The 19,432-nt window shown below is 44.3% G+C and overlaps 1 long non-coding RNA gene across 1 annotated transcript in view; it reads left to right on the forward strand.

Moving 5' to 3' along the window:
* LOC140213090 (uncharacterized) overlaps positions 1 to 17,234 on the forward strand; it is a 269,839-nt gene extending 252,605 nt beyond the window's left edge. Inside the window, exon 4 of the long non-coding RNA XR_011889995.1 lies at positions 15,807 to 17,234. This is a non-coding gene — a long non-coding RNA (uncharacterized lncRNA). The remainder of the gene's footprint in view (positions 1 to 15,806) is intronic.
* The last annotated feature ends 2,198 nt before the right edge of the window (positions 17,235 to 19,432 follow it).

The following is a 19,432-nucleotide window of genomic DNA, read 5'->3' on the forward strand; positions in this document are numbered from 1 at the left end:
TTTGAATAATTTCTGTAACAACAGCGTTTCTTATAAGAAACAATTTCTATCATTTTATTTTCTGTAAAATACTGTAAGCCCTGCGTGGGATGTTACAGGGTGGTCAAGAAAAAACATGCCAAATAAAAACACGCTACTACAGGAAGCACAATTTCACCTTTCCCTTAAAAGTCTCAGCTGAACTGGTGTCGTCAAACCCATGCTGATCAAGTTTATTGAATTCAACAATTGTTTTTTGGAGGAACGAGTATTTAAATAGGTCAACTCAAGGTGTGTAAGGAATAATAGCAAATAGGTGGTTAGTGCAGAGAAATATTCCTCCCGGGGCTCGAATATACAGATTAGAGTCTAAATTAGGTTTCTCTTCATGGGGCATATAAAGAAACTTGAGACGAGCTATTCTCGAGAAGGTGTCAAATATCTGTTGAGCCGAAGTCCTGACCCTGATATCCGAAAACGTAGGGTAAACTGCAGATGCTGACACATTGCGTTAAAGTGTTTGATCAATTTTTCACATAAGCTTCACTTTGTATGATTGTGCAGAGACCTATACTTATGATTGACGCAGTATACGTGAGAAGTAGATTCGCAGCAGGTCGTTCTGCTTTCTTGTGTGATGTTCAGCCATATAACGTAGCTTGACGTATTTTGGTCATGATGGCCGCTGAATTGACTACTTTTCCACGCATGCGTTGTCATAAACATGTACTTTAGAAACACCATCATGCAACCCTCTGTGCAACCCTTTACTAGACTAGGGCACACTGCACAAATTTTACAGTATTCGGCACGGTGGTGGTGGGCTATAGGAAGTGTCACAAACAGAGGTAAGCAAATGGTGGCTTTCAGTAACAGTCACAGAGGGTCTTAGCAGTATTGCCCATTCTTGGATGGCCGTGTATGGCTTGAAGTCGGCTCCAGTACGCTATATTTAAAGCCGCAGCAGGGTTGAAGCGACGCGAAACATGGCGACAGAGATTACGGCTGTGTGACTCAGACTTTCTCGTGAGGGCTGAAGGTACGAGAACCATTGTTTAGAAGGTCTCAGGCAAATTATCATCTTTTTTTAAACGATTTCTTGGAATATGTGTGGAAATTATGTTGCCAGAAGAAGTGTGGTTGTTAAAACAGAACCTGGCTAATCACTGTGATCGCACAATCTCGCTACCAATTTTCGACATTCTTCTTCTTTCAGTTCCAGCTGTGCAATTTCGCTAGATTCTACCATGGTAGACCAACCCCAGTGGGCAACTCACACTCATTTCATCCACAATACATAAATGGTTGAAGCCGTATAACAGCTTGAGTATTCCTCAAGCGCATGATAATCAATGAATGGCTAACGTTTATAAACGTACGCTTACTCAAGCTGACGCCTACAAGGACGGAACAGGCCTGTATATAGCAGCAGAATGTTTTGGCATAAGCTTGACTACTTTCGTGAAAGTCGCCCTTGGCAAAACAGACTGGTAGATTAGGCACATCGTACCTGTTTGAGTGTTCTTTCAATGAAACGATAGAGAGGAATAATGGAAGTGCATCTTTGCAAAGGTGTAAGGTCTCAATTTAAAGATCATCGATGCGATGGAGAAGCTACGTGGGAACGTTGCATGAAACAGCTTGCCACGTTCTGTGAGAATCAGTGTAAGCGAGGTTTAGTCATCTAGCAAGACAAAACTGCATCGCAATAAGGAATGCGCAGTGGATTTTGACGCCGAACTTATACTCTGACAGTGATCAGCCACTATGATATACATTGCAGGGCTAAGGGAAGTTTTTTGCGTGGGCAATATTCTCGAGTGATCGCTTTTGGTAATACTGTCACGTTCGAGAGGGGGAACTTTGGGCCATCATCATCATCATCAGCCTGATTACGCCCACTGCAGGGCAAAGGCCTCTCCCATACTTCTCCAACTACCCCGGTCATGTACTAATTGTGGCCATGTTGACCCTCCAAACTTCCTAATCTCATCTGCCCACCTAACTTTCTGTCGCCCCCTGCTACGCTTCCCTTCCCTCGGAATCCAGTCCGTAACCCTTAATGACCATCGGTTATCTTCCCTCCTCATTACATGTCCTGCCCATGCCCATTTCTTTTTCTTGATTTCTACTAAGATGTCATTAACGCGCGTTTGTTCCCTCACCCAATCTGCTCTTTTCTTATCCCTTAACGTTACACCTATCATTTTTCTTTCCATAGCTCGTTGCGTCGTCCTCAATTTAAGTAGAACCCTTTTCGTAAGCCTCCAGGTTTCTGCCCCGTACGTGAGTACTGGTAAGACACAGCTGTTATACACTTTTCTCTTGAGGGATAATGGCAACCTGCTGTTCATGATCTGCGAATGCCTGCCAAACGCACCCCAGCCCATTCTTATTCTTCTGATTATTTCACTCTCATGATCTGGATCAGCAGTCACTACCTGTCCTAAGTAGATGTATTCTCTTACCACTTCCAGTGCCTCGCTACCTATCGTAAACTGCTGTTCCCTTCCGAGACTGTTAAACATTACTTTAGTTTTCTGCAGATTCATTTTTAGTCCCACCCTTCTGCTCTGCCTCTCCAGATCAGTGAGCATGCATTGCAGTTGGTTCCCTGAGTTACTAAGCAAGGCAATATCATCAGCGAAGCGCAAGTTACTAAGGTATTCTCCATTTACTCTTATCCCCAATTCTTCCCAATCCAGGTCTCTGAATACCTCCTGTAAATACGCTGTGAATAGCATTGGAGAGATCGTATCTCCCTGCCTGACGCCTTTCTTTATTGGGATTTTGTTGCTTTCTTTATGGAGGAGTACAGTGGCTGTGGAGCCGCTATAGATATCCTTCAGTATTTTTACATACGGCTCGTCTACACCCTGATTCCGCAATGCCTCCATGACTGCTGAGGTTTCGACTGAATCAAACGCTTTCTCGTAATCAATGAAAGCTATATATAATGGTTGGTTATATTCCGCACATTTCTCTATCACCTGATTGATAGTGTGAATATGATCTATTGTTGAGTAGCCTTTACGGAATCCTGCCTGGTCCTTTGGTTGACGGAAGTCTAAGGTGTTCCGGATTCTATTTGCAATTACCTTAGTAAATACTTTGTAGGCAACGGACAGTAAGCTGATCGGTCTATAATTTTTCAAGTCTTTGGCGTCGCCTTTCTTATGGATTAGGATTATGTTAGCGTTCTTCCAAGATTCCGGTACGCTCGAGGTCTTGAGGCATTGCGTATAGAGGCTGGCCAGTTTTTCTAGAACAATCTGCCCACCATCCTTCAGCAAATCTGCTGTTACCTGATCCTCCCCAGCTGCCTTCCCCCTTTGCATAGCTCCCAAGGCTTTCTTTACTTCTTCCGGCGTTACTTCTGGGATATCGAATTCCTCTAGATTATTCTCTCTTCCATTATCATCGTGGGTGCCACTCGTACTGTATAAATCTCTATAGAACTCCTCAGCCACTTGAACTATCTCATCCATATTAGTAATGATATTGCCGGCTTTGTCTCTTAGCGCATACATCTGATTCTTGCCAATTCCTAGTTTCTTCTTCACTGCTTTTAGGCTTCCTCCGTTCCTGAGAGCTTGTTCAATTCTATCCATGTTATACTTCCTTATGTCAGCTGTCTTACGCTTGTTGATTAACTTCGAAAGTTCTGCCAGTTCTATTCTAGCTGTAGGGTTAGAGGCTTTCATACATTGGCGTTTCTTGATCAGATCTTTCGTCTCCTGCGATAGCTTACTGGTATCCTGTCTAACGGAGTTACCACCGACTTCTATTGCACACTCCTTAATGATGCCCACAAGATTGTCGTTCATTGCTTCAACACTAAGATCCTCTTCGTGGCTTAAAGCCGAATACCTGTTCTGTAGCTTGATCTGGAATTCCTCTATTTTCCCTCTTAGCGCTAACTCATTGATCGGCTTCTTATGTACCAGTTTCCTCCGTTCCCTCCTCAGGTCTAGGCTAATTCGAGTTCTTACCATCCTGTGGTCACTGCAGCGCACCTTACCGAGCACGTCCACATCTTGTATGATGCCAGGGTTAGCGCAGAGTATGAAATCTATTTCATTTCTAGTCTCGCCGTTCGGGCTCCTCCATGTCCACTTTCGGTTATTCCGCTTGCGGAAGAAGGTATTCATTATCCTCATATTATTCTGTTCTGCAAACTCTACTAATACCTCCCCCCTGCTATTCCTAGTGCCTATGCCATATTCCCCCACTGCCTTGTCTCCAGCATGCTTCTTGCCTACCTTGGCATTGAAATCGCCCATCAGTATAGTGTATTTTGTTTTCACTCTACCCATCGCCGATTCCACGTCTTCGTAGAAGCTTTCGACTTCCTGGTCATTATGACTGGATGTAGGGGCGTAGACCTGTACAACCTTCATTTTGTACCTCTTATTAAGTTTCACAACAAGACATGCCACCCTCTCGTTAATGCTATAGAATTCCTGTATGTTACCAGCTATATTCTTATTAATCAGGAATCCGACTCCTAGTTCTCGTCTCTCCGCTAAGCCCCGGTAGCACAGGACGTGCCCGCTCCTTAACACTGTATATGCTTCTTTTGGCCTCCTAACTTCACTGAGCCCTATTATATCCCATTTGCTGCCCTCTAATTCTTCCAATAGCACTGCTAGACTCGCCTCACTAGATAATGTTCTTGCGTTAAACGTTGCCAGGTTCATATTCCAATGGCGGCCTGTCCGGAGCCAGGGATTCTTAGCACCCTCTGCAGCGTCGCAGGTCTGACCGCCGCCGTGGTCAGTTGCTTCGCAGCTGCTGGGGACTGAGGGCCGGGGTTTGATTGTTGTGTTCATATAGGAGGTTGTGGCCAAGTACTGCACCAGGGTGGCCAATCCTGCTCTGGTGAGGGAGTGTGTTACCGGTTCTGGTCACCGGCATCAGGCCACACTCCAGGCCTGTTTATGCAATTTTATCAACACGCGGATTTTTTTTTTTTTTTTTTTAATCCGGTGGAAAATTGCGCGGCACCGGGATTCGAACCACGGACCTCTTGCACGCGAGGCGGGTGTTCTACCTCTACGCCACCGCTGCATGCTTTGGGCCAGTTGATCCGAAATGTTATCGCTCTCCTGCTCACTACTTCATCTCACGTCCCGTCTGAAGTTGCGGTTCTTTTCCTCCTCAAATAATACTATCACCTTCACGAGATTTTGCGTGACTTAGAAATGTGCGAGTCGAAAGACGGCTGAATGTATCTCCGACGCTGTGAAGAAATAAGGGGCTCGGTATAGAAGCAGAAACACTATCGGCTTTAAACACCGACGTATATACTATGGCGAGTTTTGAAAAACCACGCGAAAATGATTGTGTCCCCAATAGCGACAGTTTCTGCTCGGTGGGACAAACAACGGCGATGATGAAGACAAGCCAATTTGCAGAGAGGGAGGCAAATATTCCATAGCTTTAAGTTGGCAATGCCTAGTTTCATTAAAGTATGAGGGCTCCAGCAAGGTTCCAGCAATATGCACCAACTTGCCTTGCAAACCAACTTACATACGTTGTTTCGTACTGCTCCATGTTGTAAGTGTAAGTGAAAAAGTTGAGGCGTCATCTTTCGCCATCGTCAGAGGACTCGTATACATGGTGATTACGTTGTTGCGAGATGGAAACGAGCCCAAGTGATGTTTGTGAGTGCAGGCACGAACACAGACGGCTCGACCCGACATCTTAAATCATGGCGACCGAAGCGCCAGCAGCAATAACAGACTTGTTGTTGTTGTTGTTGCTGTTTCAATACATGCGTCACACTCAGGAGAGGGATTGGCCACACTGGATGGGTTGAAACCTACACCTGACAACATAACAAAAGGGGTAAACGCCAACATTTAAAACGAAGCATTTGGCAATTAATTGGTAACACAAATTCTGAAAGTACCTATAGACAAACTAAATAACTAAAAATAAACGGAAAGAAAGAAATAACACTAAAATAAAATGTCCCACGATCGGTATCCTAGCAGCGTAACCTTCCGGATGCTTCAATTATCTTGTGCAGAGCACTAATCATTGAACCATGGCATATGCCTAACTGGAAGCCAGGAAAAGACAAACTGTTCGGTGTTGGAAGTGCTAAACCCAGTTTACCAGCTGGAAATATGAGGATTATTCTGCGAAAGGAGGAGAAGCAGCGGCAAGAAAGAAAAAGATAGTCAATAGTTTCTGGTTCACTATAGAAAAAGCAGAGGTTAGTTATGCATAAACCAGATTATGAAGGCAAACATTTGGGCGGGGAACTCTGCAGCGGACGCTTGCTAACGCCACAATCTCAATGGCGCATAAGGCATTTGCCCGTGTTGCTCAAGTAAAACTATTGCTTGGGCTAGTTGGTTCATGCTTGAATGAGTAAAGCATATTTCTTCTACATTGGGCCCTTTCTTTCAGCAAAACTTTCACACCGATCCTGCCATATTGTGCGTCAACTTGATCGCCGTCTCAGCTTGCCAATGGCGCCGGTTCTTTCGTTTGTGTTCTTCTTCTGTACTGGTCTATTGCGCCTTGCTCTGTACTCATTCAAACATGAACCAACTAACCCAAGCAAGAGTTTTACTTGAGCATATTTCTTCTACATTGGGCGCTTTATTTCAACGAAGCTTTTGCAGCGATCCTGCCATTTTGTGCGTCAACTTGATCGCCGCCTCAGCTTGCCAGTGTCAGATGGTGTCGTGGCGCCGGTCCTGTCGTTTGTGTGCTTCTTCTGTCCTGGTCTATTGCCACTTGCTCTTTACTCATTTAAGCATGAACCAACCAGCCCAAGAAAGAGTTTTACTTGAAACGCACTTGGGACACCAAGACACTTGTGTAGGGAAGTTCTCTTTATCATAAATAGAGGTTGTCACTTATATTTCGGGGAGCTAAATATCAACACACAACCGAATTCGAAAGCGTGTCTTACATAAGCGCGATAATTGAAGAGTATCCGTACGCATACAAAACTTCTGGTTTCAATTTTTCGTGAACTGGCCTAGACGGAGCGCACCTTTTCTCCCAATGTTTTTTATAGGAGGATGCCAATCTAGGTCCGGGTCGTAAGTGACTCCCAGGTACCTTGTAGTGTGTACCTGCTCAATCAGCTGTACTGATACACAATTTATAAGGAAGCCGAGTGGTCCGAAAGAAATAAAAGAAGGACACTTTTGTTAATGTTAAGGACCAACAGCAACTTATCCAGCGAGACCACACGTACATTTAATTACATATGCAACTTTTGGTAAAGCGTGTAATATCTTTAGCGCAAGCAAAGAATGCAATGTATTCTGCATACACAAACAACGTGATACGATACATGAGTGGAATATCGTATAGTAGTGTAATGAACAGTAGTTTTAAAAGTGCTGGATCCTGCGGTACGTATTTGGTATGAGTTAACCGCACAGAATACTGCTTTGCAGCTGTGCAGAGCGGTGGTCAGCCGTGCAAGAAAGCCCTTGTCCAAGCAATAATATACGATGGTGTGTTTAAGGCAGCCAGTTTTTTTTTTTTTTTTTTTTTTTTTTGATAGAACGCTATACTCAACCCTGTCACAAGCTCTTGCAACATCTTGAGTTACAAGTTGAGTTACAACCACTGTGAAAGCCAATCTCAGTGGTGAGTACTGCATTAATTTTAGACATCTACTCTGATAGGCGATTGTAAGCGACTCTTTCAATTAATTTTGCCAGGCTACAAATTGCAGCGCTTGACCGAATGTTGTCCAAATCAAGTACTCTCCTGCGCTGGCAGTGACGCTTTGAAGTTCTCCTGTTTGCCATGGACCGAAAATCTTTTCTAAGGATAGTGGCCGTCTGTCCAAGCCATGTAGTTTTTTCGAAAGGTTCTTGCAGGGAGCACAATAATTTTTACAGTGCAATTTTTGGAGGGAATAAAAATATCAAAAACATACGAAGTCATAAAATAGGTATTGCTCGCAATTTCATTATTAACGAGCCGCCTTAATTACATGTTCATTGCGTCCTAGTATTCATGTAGCAATTTTATTTGTTGCATATTAAGTGCAGCATTTAAGCACCCAACATTTTCTATGTGGACATCTTGGTTTTGTGAGCATTTCTGCTGTGCGAGCTCATGTGCTTAGTGTGAACATTTCTGTTTTGTGAGTATTTATACCATGTGAACTCTTCTGTTGCGTAAACATTTATTTATATTGCTGTACTGGGGCTTAGTACTTGAATGTTCGTTTATGTGTTTATTAGTTCAGTTTGGTGATTGTTATCTTTCCGACGATAACCATCATGTAAGAGAAGAGAAGTAGCCGACGCCACACATAGGCACCAATCTCTGCTTAAATACATTTAATAATTATAAGTCCGACGTTCATGAGCAGCAAGATAATCTTGGCTATGCTCCACTCGTTAGGAAGTAATGTTTTCTCAAGGTCTTTCCATCACTCCTATTATTCTTCGTGTTTCTTCAATTCAACTTAACCACGTAGGTCCACGCTTGGAGCATCACACATATATAGGGAAACTGGACCAGATGACCGTCACTTGCACTTCGCTCCTCGAAGAGGCAGGGTGGATGTCGAGTGAGCTCCGGAACGACACTTTAAAACGTGATGAACGTGATGGTTGAAATCACGAATCTGGGACCTCAAAGAGGTGCAGCGTATTGCTAACGCATTTGTCTCGCATTTACCGCTAAGTCGCCACTGAATTATTGTCTGTGGATAATAAGCTGGTAGGTGTTTTTTTTTTTAAATTATGGGGTTTTACGTGCCAAAACCACTTTCTGATTATGAGGCACGCCGTAGTGGAGGACTCCGGAAATTTCGACCACCTGGGGATCTTTAACGTGCACCTAAATCTAAGTACACGAGTGTTTTCGCATTTCGCCCCCATCGAAAAGCGGCCGCCGTGGCCGGGATTCGATCCCGCGACCTCGCGCTCAGCAGCCCAACACCATAGCCACTGAGCAACCACGGCGGGTGCTGGTAGGTGTTAGAGTTGTGAAATGCACAGATGAAATATAGTTTATCAGTGATTTAGCAGTGAAGTGATAGCCACGGTTGCTAAAGAGAACTTGCAGCGTACCGTTTTGAAGGACAACAGAGCGCAACGGCGCAGCCGCATGGCAGTGACAGAAGTACGCGTTAAACAAAATGTGTGGCTGCGGTGTCTACCGTTTTGTTTCTATCACCTGATCTTTTAGCGAGAGCATGACGTTGCATGCCGACAGATGATACCTAAAACCAATCGTGGTTTCGGGGTACGTAAACGATTTTCTTACAAATAGAACGGTAACGATCAGCTTAGGAGGGCAGTCATTGGAAGGTATTAAACTGGGAAGCAAGGGTACGCCTCAGGGATCAGTTTTGTCGCCCACTTTGTTTAACGTCGCGATGATGGGTCTCCCTGAGAAGCTGGCAGGCACAGAAGGACTGTACCACACGCTCTACGCGGACGATCTCACGCGATGTATGAGCAGAGGCAGTGGCGGGCAGATTGATGAGACGCTGCAGAGGGCAATCAAAGCTATCGAGAAATATCTGGAGCCGATTAACCTTAGGTGCTCGGCGGAGAAGTCGGAGGCGCTTTTCCTAACATCGCAGGCGCGGAGACGGGGAAGGGGACAGGACACGAGACATGGCATCGAGCTGCGGGTAAACGGTCACATTATTCGCAGTGTCGACAGTATCAGAGTCTTGGGTTTGCGGAATCAAGCGAACGGGAAACACACCGAGACGATCCAATGACTGTAAGCGAGTACCAGCCAGACGTGCCGATTACTCAAGCGAATAGGGAACAAACCCGCTGGTATGAAGGAGGCGAACCTCCTGAGGTTGTTGTATTCTTTCGTAATTAGCAGGGTCGTATATGTAGCCCCCTACCTAGCATTCACCAAAGCAGATAAAGACAAGGTCGTGATCATTATCAGGAAGAGGATCGAGACGGCTCTCGGTCTTCCCCCAAATACATCAACGAAAAAATCTTAAGTTTAGGGGTGTCCAACCCCTTAGATGAGCTCACTGAAGCGGCGACAGTACCGCAATATGAAAGACTGCTGCGTAATCAGGGTAGTAAAAGGATCCTGGAGCGGCTGGGGTTCGAGATTCAGGCATGTTCCAAGCAGACAGGTAAAGTGCCACCGTGAGTCACGGACAGGCTGAGAATACTTCCGTTGCCCAAGAATATGCACCCGGTGCATCACGAGGGCAGTCGAAGGGACAGAGCTGAGGCGCTGCAGAAAAGACTGGAAGGCAGGCAGAATATGATATACACGGACGCGGCCGAATAGAAGCAGGGCAAAATATACGTCGCCGTAATTACACGCGAAAACTGAGGCCCTGCCTCGTGCTGCAGCGTGAGACATTTAGGAGTAATGAAGGCGGAAGGAGTCGCCATTGCGCTTGCTCTGACTCAAAAGAATGTGAGAGTTATTGTTAGTGATTCGAAATCTGCAATCTGAAATCTTGATGCGGGCAGGATCTCAGCCGCAGCTCGTCGGGCAGCCCCCGGTGGAGCAGGTTTCGCTAATCTGGACACGGCTCATCAGGGTTAGCAAGGGAACGAGAAGGCGCACGCGCTGGCCCGAGGTCTCACTATCCGGGATTCCAGCGCTGTCTCGACAAACGCCCCAAGCGAAGAACCCCTACAGACCGGTGACGAACTGAACGCTTTTCAATAAATGCTCAACCATTATAAGCTGGGGCGTAAGACTTACCCAAGAGCGGATAAGAACCTTACTAAAAGCGAGGAAGTTATGTGGAGGAAGCTGCAAACGGGGGTATTTCGAAACCTACAACTGTTGAGCATTTGGCATCCCTCGGTGTATAGCCCTCGGTGTAGGCATTGTGATGGTATAGCGGACGTAGTCCACATGGTTTGGACCTGTCCTAGCTTTGAAGAGCCAGATAGATGTATAGAATCCTGGGAGTCCTTGCTACTCAACGAAGAAGAATATGCTCAACGACAAGTCATCGGTCTCGCCCTGACCGCCGCCGCGTTCCAAGCGATCCTGGCCGAGGGTTAGGGAGGATGAGTGTGGGTTTAGGCTGAAGCTTCTACCGCGTCATCTATTTGACGGGTGCAAAGAAAGTCACTTCTCCCTCTCTCTCTCTCTCTCGCTGCGCTTTCCACGTAGCCTAAAATCCATAGTCAACGCGTATGATGAAGAAAATGAATTCCAGGCCCTCGTCTCGCATGGCGTGTCAATGGCTCAAGCGAGAAAAAAACACAAAAGTAGACAATAAGGCGCGTTGTGATTGCCTTGCTATCTCCTTGTGCATTTATTCTGGCGTTGGTACGAGTGAAAACACGGCATACATTTTTTTTATACGGGAACAGGCCCAGACCTTCAACGCCTGTGGGCTCAGGAAGAATGCTTGGCATTGACAAAGGCCAGCATGCCTGTAGGAGCAGTTCGTCGCTTGTCACATTGATAAATGTCGCAATTGGTCACGAACATCTATAAGGGGGTCGTAACGCGAATCTTTCCGACGAAGCCTAAGTCGACAAACGTCGGATAATCGTCCAAGGAATGCGGAACTTATCTGCAGAGACTTTCTGGTAGAGCCGAAAAGAAAGTCGCGCCACATCGAGATTCGAGCAATGTTCAAAGTGCATCCGTAATTTATTCAGTTATACAGCAACACTGCTGCTTGCGTTTCGAATGCCTTCGCTGGTGTGGTTACATAATACGAAAAAACTGCATATATTTTCCCTTCTATGCAGTAAGAACAGAAGTACAGTGAATAAAATAGTGGTGGCTTGTTCTATAGGCACCTGTTATTTCAGGTACGAACAATGGACGCTTGGTGATTGTTTCTGTCTGAAGCCTTAAAACTGTTGCTACGTTTCTCAAAATGTCAATTTGCCGTACTGACCATAGCGGCCATTAATAGCTCTACAATCATTAACACTGTACGTTGTGGACATCGGCAGTGGCCAAAGTTATGCACATGTTATGCACAAAGTTAAAAAACCAGCGGGAGGCAATGATGCAGTTGTTGGCGAAATATAATGCCCAGTAAGCCGTAGAGTGTTTCGTGTGGTGTTGGTTAGAGGAAATATTCACCGTTGCCAGCGAACAATCTCCTCTGAAGTAGTAAAGGAATTGTAAGTCGTATTCATCCGCGGAAGATACGCGGATGATGGTGGTGAAGTAGATTGACTTGTTTGTTTTCTCGCGTCTTAACTGTTTGGACTTGCCCATGGTCTGTACAAAAAAATCCCTTTAGCTTATAACTGCTCCATTTGTTTAGCTTTTCTCGAACTTATATTTGGGCTATGCCATTATTACGCCTTATGCCATCCTTGAAGAAAACAAGACGACGTCAGCACCATTCACCGGGCCTGAGAAGATGCCGAGCGATAAAATGAGATAGAACTAATAAATACAAAGCAAACGGTCTCAATCATTATCTTTACGTCTAGGAGAAAACTTAATTGTCCTCCTCCAGAACAGAAGCGGCGACGTGCGACAACACGAAGGTGTCGATTTCAGCTATATCTAGTACACAGATGCCTAGTGGGTGTAAGCAACGCATGAGAGTTTCTGTCATGATCGTGCTGTCCAAGATCAATATTCTGCACTGCTGCAGTGTGGCACACTGCTTGAGAGGTTAAACTCTCGACAGCCAATGTGTTGGTCGTAAGTTCGATTCCCGTGGCACGATGAGAATTCTTCATCTCGCAAACGATGTTGCAGCTCTAGTGATGACCAAAATGGCGCGCTCAGCGTCATGGTGACATATTCAATGAACTTCAAGATAGAATATGCGTCAGAGGAAGCAATGCGTCAAACTCGAGCGACCATGTGGAGGTCACACGCTGTTACACGTCAACAAATGAACAATGTCGGTAAAGCTAGGCTAGAAAGGGCAAATCCAGAATGCTCGCACATACTATAGCCATGTCAAGGCGCCGAGTACCTCGATCTTCTGTGAGTCAAACCTGAGGCCATCCTCGCCGACTAAATCCTTCGGAAGCTTCCCGAAGTTTCGTAAATGGACATATACATTTGTGATAAACCGGGCAACCTTTCACAGTGCTGCACAAGGTGCTGCATATTTCGCCGCGAATGTTCGAAAGAATGTTTTGAGCTTCCTGCTGCACTGTTCTTGCTTAACTTTTGCAGAGAGACCGCATTTTGAAATCTACGTCGTTTGGTATAACACTTGCCACATTTGATTGCCTGGCATTCAATAAAAATGGCCCTTCAATATAGTTGTTTTATTTCACTGCACCTTCTTGTTCTTGTGCTTGTAATATCACTAGATCAATGTTTTCTAAACACAAACGGAGAAGACTTACACGTTGTCGTTATTGTTAGGACAGACACTGCATTTTCAACTAGGTACGAAACAACGTGATGCGCTGTCTGTCCTACCTGCTGACAAAGAAGAAGGCTTTGCATTATTTTCACATGGTGGCTACAACAAAAAAAGCTAATGAAGCAATAGCAGCCGTGTTCAATGAACACAAGAAGATTTCACTGGCAACAGTTGAGAGCAGAGCTGTCGTGATGTGCCGAGACATAAACCTAGATAACCTAGAAAGTATTGAAAGCAGTAGGAAGAAGCAATAATGACAGTCTCGGTGTGTTATTTTGCGCGAGAACGCACAAAGAAGGAGTCCCGTTCAGGGTAGTAGTATCGGAGAAAGGCACATGGCAAAAATCTATTGAAGTCTATTTATTATATTAGACAAACTTAACCTACTCAATATTAAACATCCGTTCATCACGAAAAATTCTGAGAAAATTTTAGCCTTTGCAGAGGCCAACTGTAACGCGGGACTAAAGGTCTTCTCAGCGGATGTGAAGGGCCTGTATTATTATTTTCTGCAAAATGAATAGTTGAGTTGTGTACAGTCATGTATAGATAAATTTGCAGCTGTAAGATTTAGTACGAAAGCACGCACAACCATTGAATATTTTAAGAAGTTTTAGACTTGTACATGAAGTCAACATTTGTGCAAAGAAATGACATTCCGTACCTTCAAAAACAAGGGGTCTATATAGGATCCTGCTTAACGCCTGTTTTAAGCAACCTGTACTTAGATAACCTAGAGAGAGACCAGTATTCAGGCCTCAGTGATACAAAAGCTGTTAAAATATTTAGATTTGTTGATGATTCTTTAGTGATTGTCAATCTTAGGCCAGACAACTTTGACTCAGAGTGTTCAGGTGTTAGTAATATTATACTATTATACGCGAGTACCTTTGCCCACTGAAACTTACAAGTGCCCATAGAAAAAAAGATCAAGTTTCTAGATCTTAAATTTACCTTCGGTGATGACCTAAGATGCTGGTGTTACAGTCCCAGGACAAACAAAGCGTCGTTGCCATATCATTCAGCCCATTCTAAATTGGGAAAACGAGGAATTGAGAAAATATGTTTTACTAACGCACTTACTGAATCACGCCATCATTTCAGTGGCGAAGCGTTCACACAACAGGCCATGCGGCTACATGAAGCAGGTTATTCCAGTCATCTTCTGTCAACAGTTGCAGAGGGAATATTAAGGCAAGTGCAGCAATCTATGGTTTCTGAACGTGCGCAAGCAAATAGTAACCGTGAAAGAATAAATACCAACAGTTATACCTTATATCCACCGGTTGTCGCACCACCTAAGGAAAATTGCCCGCTGAGGTAACACTGATGGGGTTTTTTCGTCACCTAACAAACTAATCAGCTTGTGCAGGAAAACAGGACCAGAAAGGAAAGTGCTCCTAGCTGCTAAGTTAAACACCGGAAGACGTTTACAAATTGTAAGACATCAGTTATATATCGTATACCCTTATCGTGTGGAAAGTATTACGTCGTATAATCGGGCAGATGCATTAATGATAGACTGCGCGAACACAGAAATAAAGTTGGCAAAGTTACATCAGATGGGTTTCTCTGCCTTCACTGTAAGCAACATAAGTGCTCCCCTCTCTTCGAATCAACAGCCATTACTGGTACAAATAAGTGCGAACTGACCAGACTTACAACAGAAGCCGAGCAGATTCCTGAAATAGCAAACCGTCATTGGCTTTCTCTGAAAAAGAACTTAAATTTTTGCGCATGTCTTAACATTGCACTTATAAAATTTTTTCGCTCTGAATGTTTATCTCTTCATGTGGCTGTGACTGGCTTTGACTGTGACATCTCAAGCGGCAGTTATGCGGTCGTTATAGTTCGAATCACGCATGATAGCGTGCAAAACACATTCGAAAGTTGGGGAATTTCCAAATTGTAGTAGCTTTGTTTTATGGTTTCCCCACCTAAACCATGTGATTTTATCACAGTAATGTTTTTTTTGCAGGGAGCATATTAGGTGAGAAGAACTTTTGGTTCAGTGTTTCATTTCTCTGATCGTCCTTTGCTAATCAGTCTTGGTACAAAGCACTTAAGGAAAGCCATGCGTCAACGCATATTCAATACCCTTTACAGGACCCTGCTTTTAAGAACTAGATGTGCACAGTATAGGGTCCTTGAGAGTTATGGCCTTAGTGAGACTTTCCAGCGGAAAATTTGTGCGCTACTGTATGCGTGGTCATACTATATTCCTGAGATATAATCCTGACCATCATTTAGTGGCACGGCGATAAGAGGTTCCCAAAGATTTAACTTCAATAAACGCGAGTAACTGGTGAGCATACAGCCTGCTGCTTGGCTGTAGAAATTGATGGTACAAAGTAAAGTACTACGTCATAGTTTTCTTGTTTAATTTTTATTTCTTTTTCGCTGTATAATGTGAAACACCAACCACATCGCAGAAGCATATTCCACGTGGTTTAAATGACATTTGCGCCAATGTACCTAGGCTGTCGGCAATATATTAAAATTATTTTGAACTCCTTTGCAGGGCACAAAAGCGGCGTGGCAGCAGACGAAGGAACCCCTTTGAAAAACACTATACCAAGCCGTCCGTGCCCTCTGTGGACCTGAAGCGAATACCAAAGAACACCTGTGAGGAAAGTATTCTGCTCTTCAACGAAGAAAACCGGAGCTGACGACAACGCGAGAACGCGAAGGGCGACCTTTATGCTTCGAGTCTGAGCTGTTTTGGCAGTGCGACGTCAACAACTGACGTCCAATGCACTGCTTCGGGAATTAGCTCGGCTACAACGGCCATCGCCCAGTAAATATTTCAGCATTTAAAGAACATTTATCTGGCACTCGGAAATAACAGGCTCAAATCTTATCAGGTTTAGCATATTTCAGTCAATTGTGATGTCACAGGGTGCTTAGTACAAACCTGTGATCACTCCTAGGCTCAATACCTGATTGGAAAGGAGAACCATCAAATGAGAAAGCAATGCCAAAGCTAATGCCGCTGAGCGTAGTAATCGTATTTTCAATGACGTGGTGCGCAGCGGTTTAGAGTTGGTGTCGTAACTCGCCGACGAACATTGATCAGTTAAAACCCACTGTGATGAATAAGGAAGAAAAAGAGCAGTGCAAGAGGCCTACGAGTTACTTCATTAAGCGTGAATAATCGGAGAATGGCATGAAGAATCGTGACAGAGCGATTGGTAATGTAGTCATTGAATATCGTGTAATTCATACTGTCTATGAACTGACTATGAACGTTTACACAAAACATGTGTGAATGGCTTTGAAAAAAAAATCATTTTTTTTTTCGCACTGTTTTCAACAATGCAGAAGCAAAGCCTAATAAGTGACGTACGCATCACTCGTGCGTCCATTCTTTGAATCAGTCGAAGTTTTCTTGCGAACAGGCACGCAAGCAGAGGTTAACTGCCGTCAAGGGCTTTGAATTGAAACACTAAGATTCGTTTGCAGCATCTTTGCACACTGTGACATTCCGTGACTTGCATTCTGTGACAGGCCGCACGGCCGTTCAATGTTCGAGGAATACAGAAAGTTGCAAGTTTAAATCATGCACTGCCAAAGAGTGGGTACAGAAGCCGAAATTTAATCTGGCAGCTGCGCGCAATAAAAAAAAAATATGTTAACCGGTATGAGGCTTAACAACCATATTTTCACTCCCCAATCAAGAAGCAAACGTGTACCACGTTTCAATTCATTTTTCATGAACTATAGCGAACTGACATTTTCCTCTCCATGACTTGATTTGCATATCATCCGCAGAATATTTCTTGTATCTGTCTCGAAACATATCCAATGTCGATTCGCGCATTTCTTTCTTTTTGTGCTTGCAGTTCGCATTGACGTCACTCGTTCTTCTTCCACGTAGAAAACTTTATTAAGCTCCTGATCTTTCTCTTTTTTGTCTATGCCAATATATGCTCACGTCTGCGTGGCGATACCAATTAGTGCTCTCGTTTTTGTAAATAAGCAGTCATGTAGAACATATCCCAGTAAATTTAAACGCCATTCGGCAATGTGCCCCATGCCCTGATTTTTTTGTTGTAAGGCTCATGGTGATAACACCGCTGCCTTAGTTGACAACGGGCAACTAGCAGAATCCAGCATTTCACATTTATGGTATGGCCATCTTGTATAAAAACAACGTGAACTTATGCTTTCGTTTCCTGGGGCCATTTTAATATAAACACTTGCGTTTGAACGCCGTGCTCTCGCTTTTTTGGAGGGCCAGGCTTTAATTTCGACTGAGTGCATTTGATTCAAGTGCCCTGAACATTACGTGTAAACGCACCTATCAGGAAGCCGTCGTAGCGACAAAGATTTGCTCACGCCACCTAGAAATCCGATGGAGAGAACCCATCCGCCGAGTCACGTACAGCAGGGAATAATGACAGAGAAATGAAGGAGGTAATAATGACCCATGCCAGTGCACGATGATCCTACGTGTATGATCAGGTAGAATTGTGCGGTTTAACATCTCGAGACAGAACAGTGGGTTATGAGGGACATTTTTGCATTTCTTGTAAAAAAAATTGCGTCTTATAAAAAAATTAGCGGAAACTAAAAAAAAGTGGGATAGCAGCGCAACCGAACTGTGTGCAGCCCTAATTTTTTTTGTATGTTGTGCATTGCTTCTTGCAATGCTTTCAGGGTCGAGGTTATGTGCTCAGTGCAATTTTCAGCTGCAGGGACTGCCTCATAATGACCACTGCAACTCGTCTGGATAACACATATATCGTTCACTCTGGCTGCGTTCGACGTCTAGTTACTCGGAACGCCTTCTCAATGAAATTCCAAGTAATTCACACTTATCGTCATTTGAACTGCCGGAGCTGATATCAGCTCTTAGATGCCGAGAAAACGAGGAGACTGTGCTATATTTCACCACTAGCGTCATCTGCCGAGTAGCCGCCTACGCACCCGAGCGGAGATTTCTCTTTCCACTTTTCTCCAGTTCTCCACGCTTGAATCCAGCTTGTGCATTTTTCTGGTTCCATCGTCATCCATGACATTATCCTTGTGATTAACACTCTATCGCCCGTCGCAATGTACGTGCTACGTTTAGTTTGATGCCTCAAAATGCTGACCTAAGGCCAGTAAGCTTAGCGCAAAGCCCGTAGTTGTGTTCCCATTATGCCGAAGTGAAGATACAGCCATAAAAATTTGAAGAAAAATTACTTAATTATGAATTAGTCTGCTAATTAGGTTCTAATTAAAATAAAGTTGCATTTTTTCTACATATACTGCCAATTTCCAGAAATAAGGATATGCGATCTGCTCGAATTTTTTAAAGTGGTTGTAGATCTGGAACTGTACTTGGGCATTACAGGGTTCATGTGGTCTCTTATCACTGCCTGCATTAATAAACATCGTTAAGTCGACACAGCCATTTGAAACAACTGCAACATGCTTAGCTCAAACGTGTTCGCCAACACTTGCAGAGCGTCGTGCGACTTCACTCAGTTTATTAGAGTGGTGCGAAGAATCTCGGCAACAATCACCCCAGAAATCATTCCGCAGTCAATTAGCGTAGGGAGGGCCTTTTCGCAGTGCGTAATTAAGTAAACTGCGAAATGAACTACGCACAGAAATAACGTCAAAATAGCCAATTCTCATAAAACAACTCTACGTGAGCCCATTCCCTTTTGTTCTCAAGGGAGGGTGTTTAATCCCCTTACCACCCTTTGGTTTCCATTTCTCACCGCCGTCAACCTGTTGGAAGCACACTTTACATGGACACATCGGCACCGAGAGGAAGCTGCCGTTCAGTAAAAGCATAAGTTGCATGTTTTGTATTTGATTCGCGGTTCCCCAAGCACAGGCTCCCAACGCTCAAATCATTAGGTCACAGATGGGTACCTAAAAACTCTGAAGACCCTAACGAATGTCCTCGCTCGAGACATCGCTGTAAGATACTTGGAGCGTTATCCGCGTTACATAGGGACTATTACATATAAAAAGTTAACGCGCTCACCTTTTGTACCTGACGTTGCAGACATAGAGAGACTGGGAGAAACGACATTTACTGAGCGTTCAGTTAATGTGGTCGGAGCCCCATATCCAGGGCCCCAATGACTGATGACCACTGCCCTTCGGAGGAGCTCCAGCAGGACCCGAGGAACACCGGGGTGCAAGACG

This window comes from Dermacentor andersoni, chromosome 9, assembly GCF_023375885.2.
Source record: "Dermacentor andersoni chromosome 9, qqDerAnde1_hic_scaffold, whole genome shotgun sequence".
In the NCBI taxonomy this organism is placed as follows: domain Eukaryota; kingdom Metazoa; phylum Arthropoda; class Arachnida; order Ixodida; family Ixodidae; genus Dermacentor; species Dermacentor andersoni.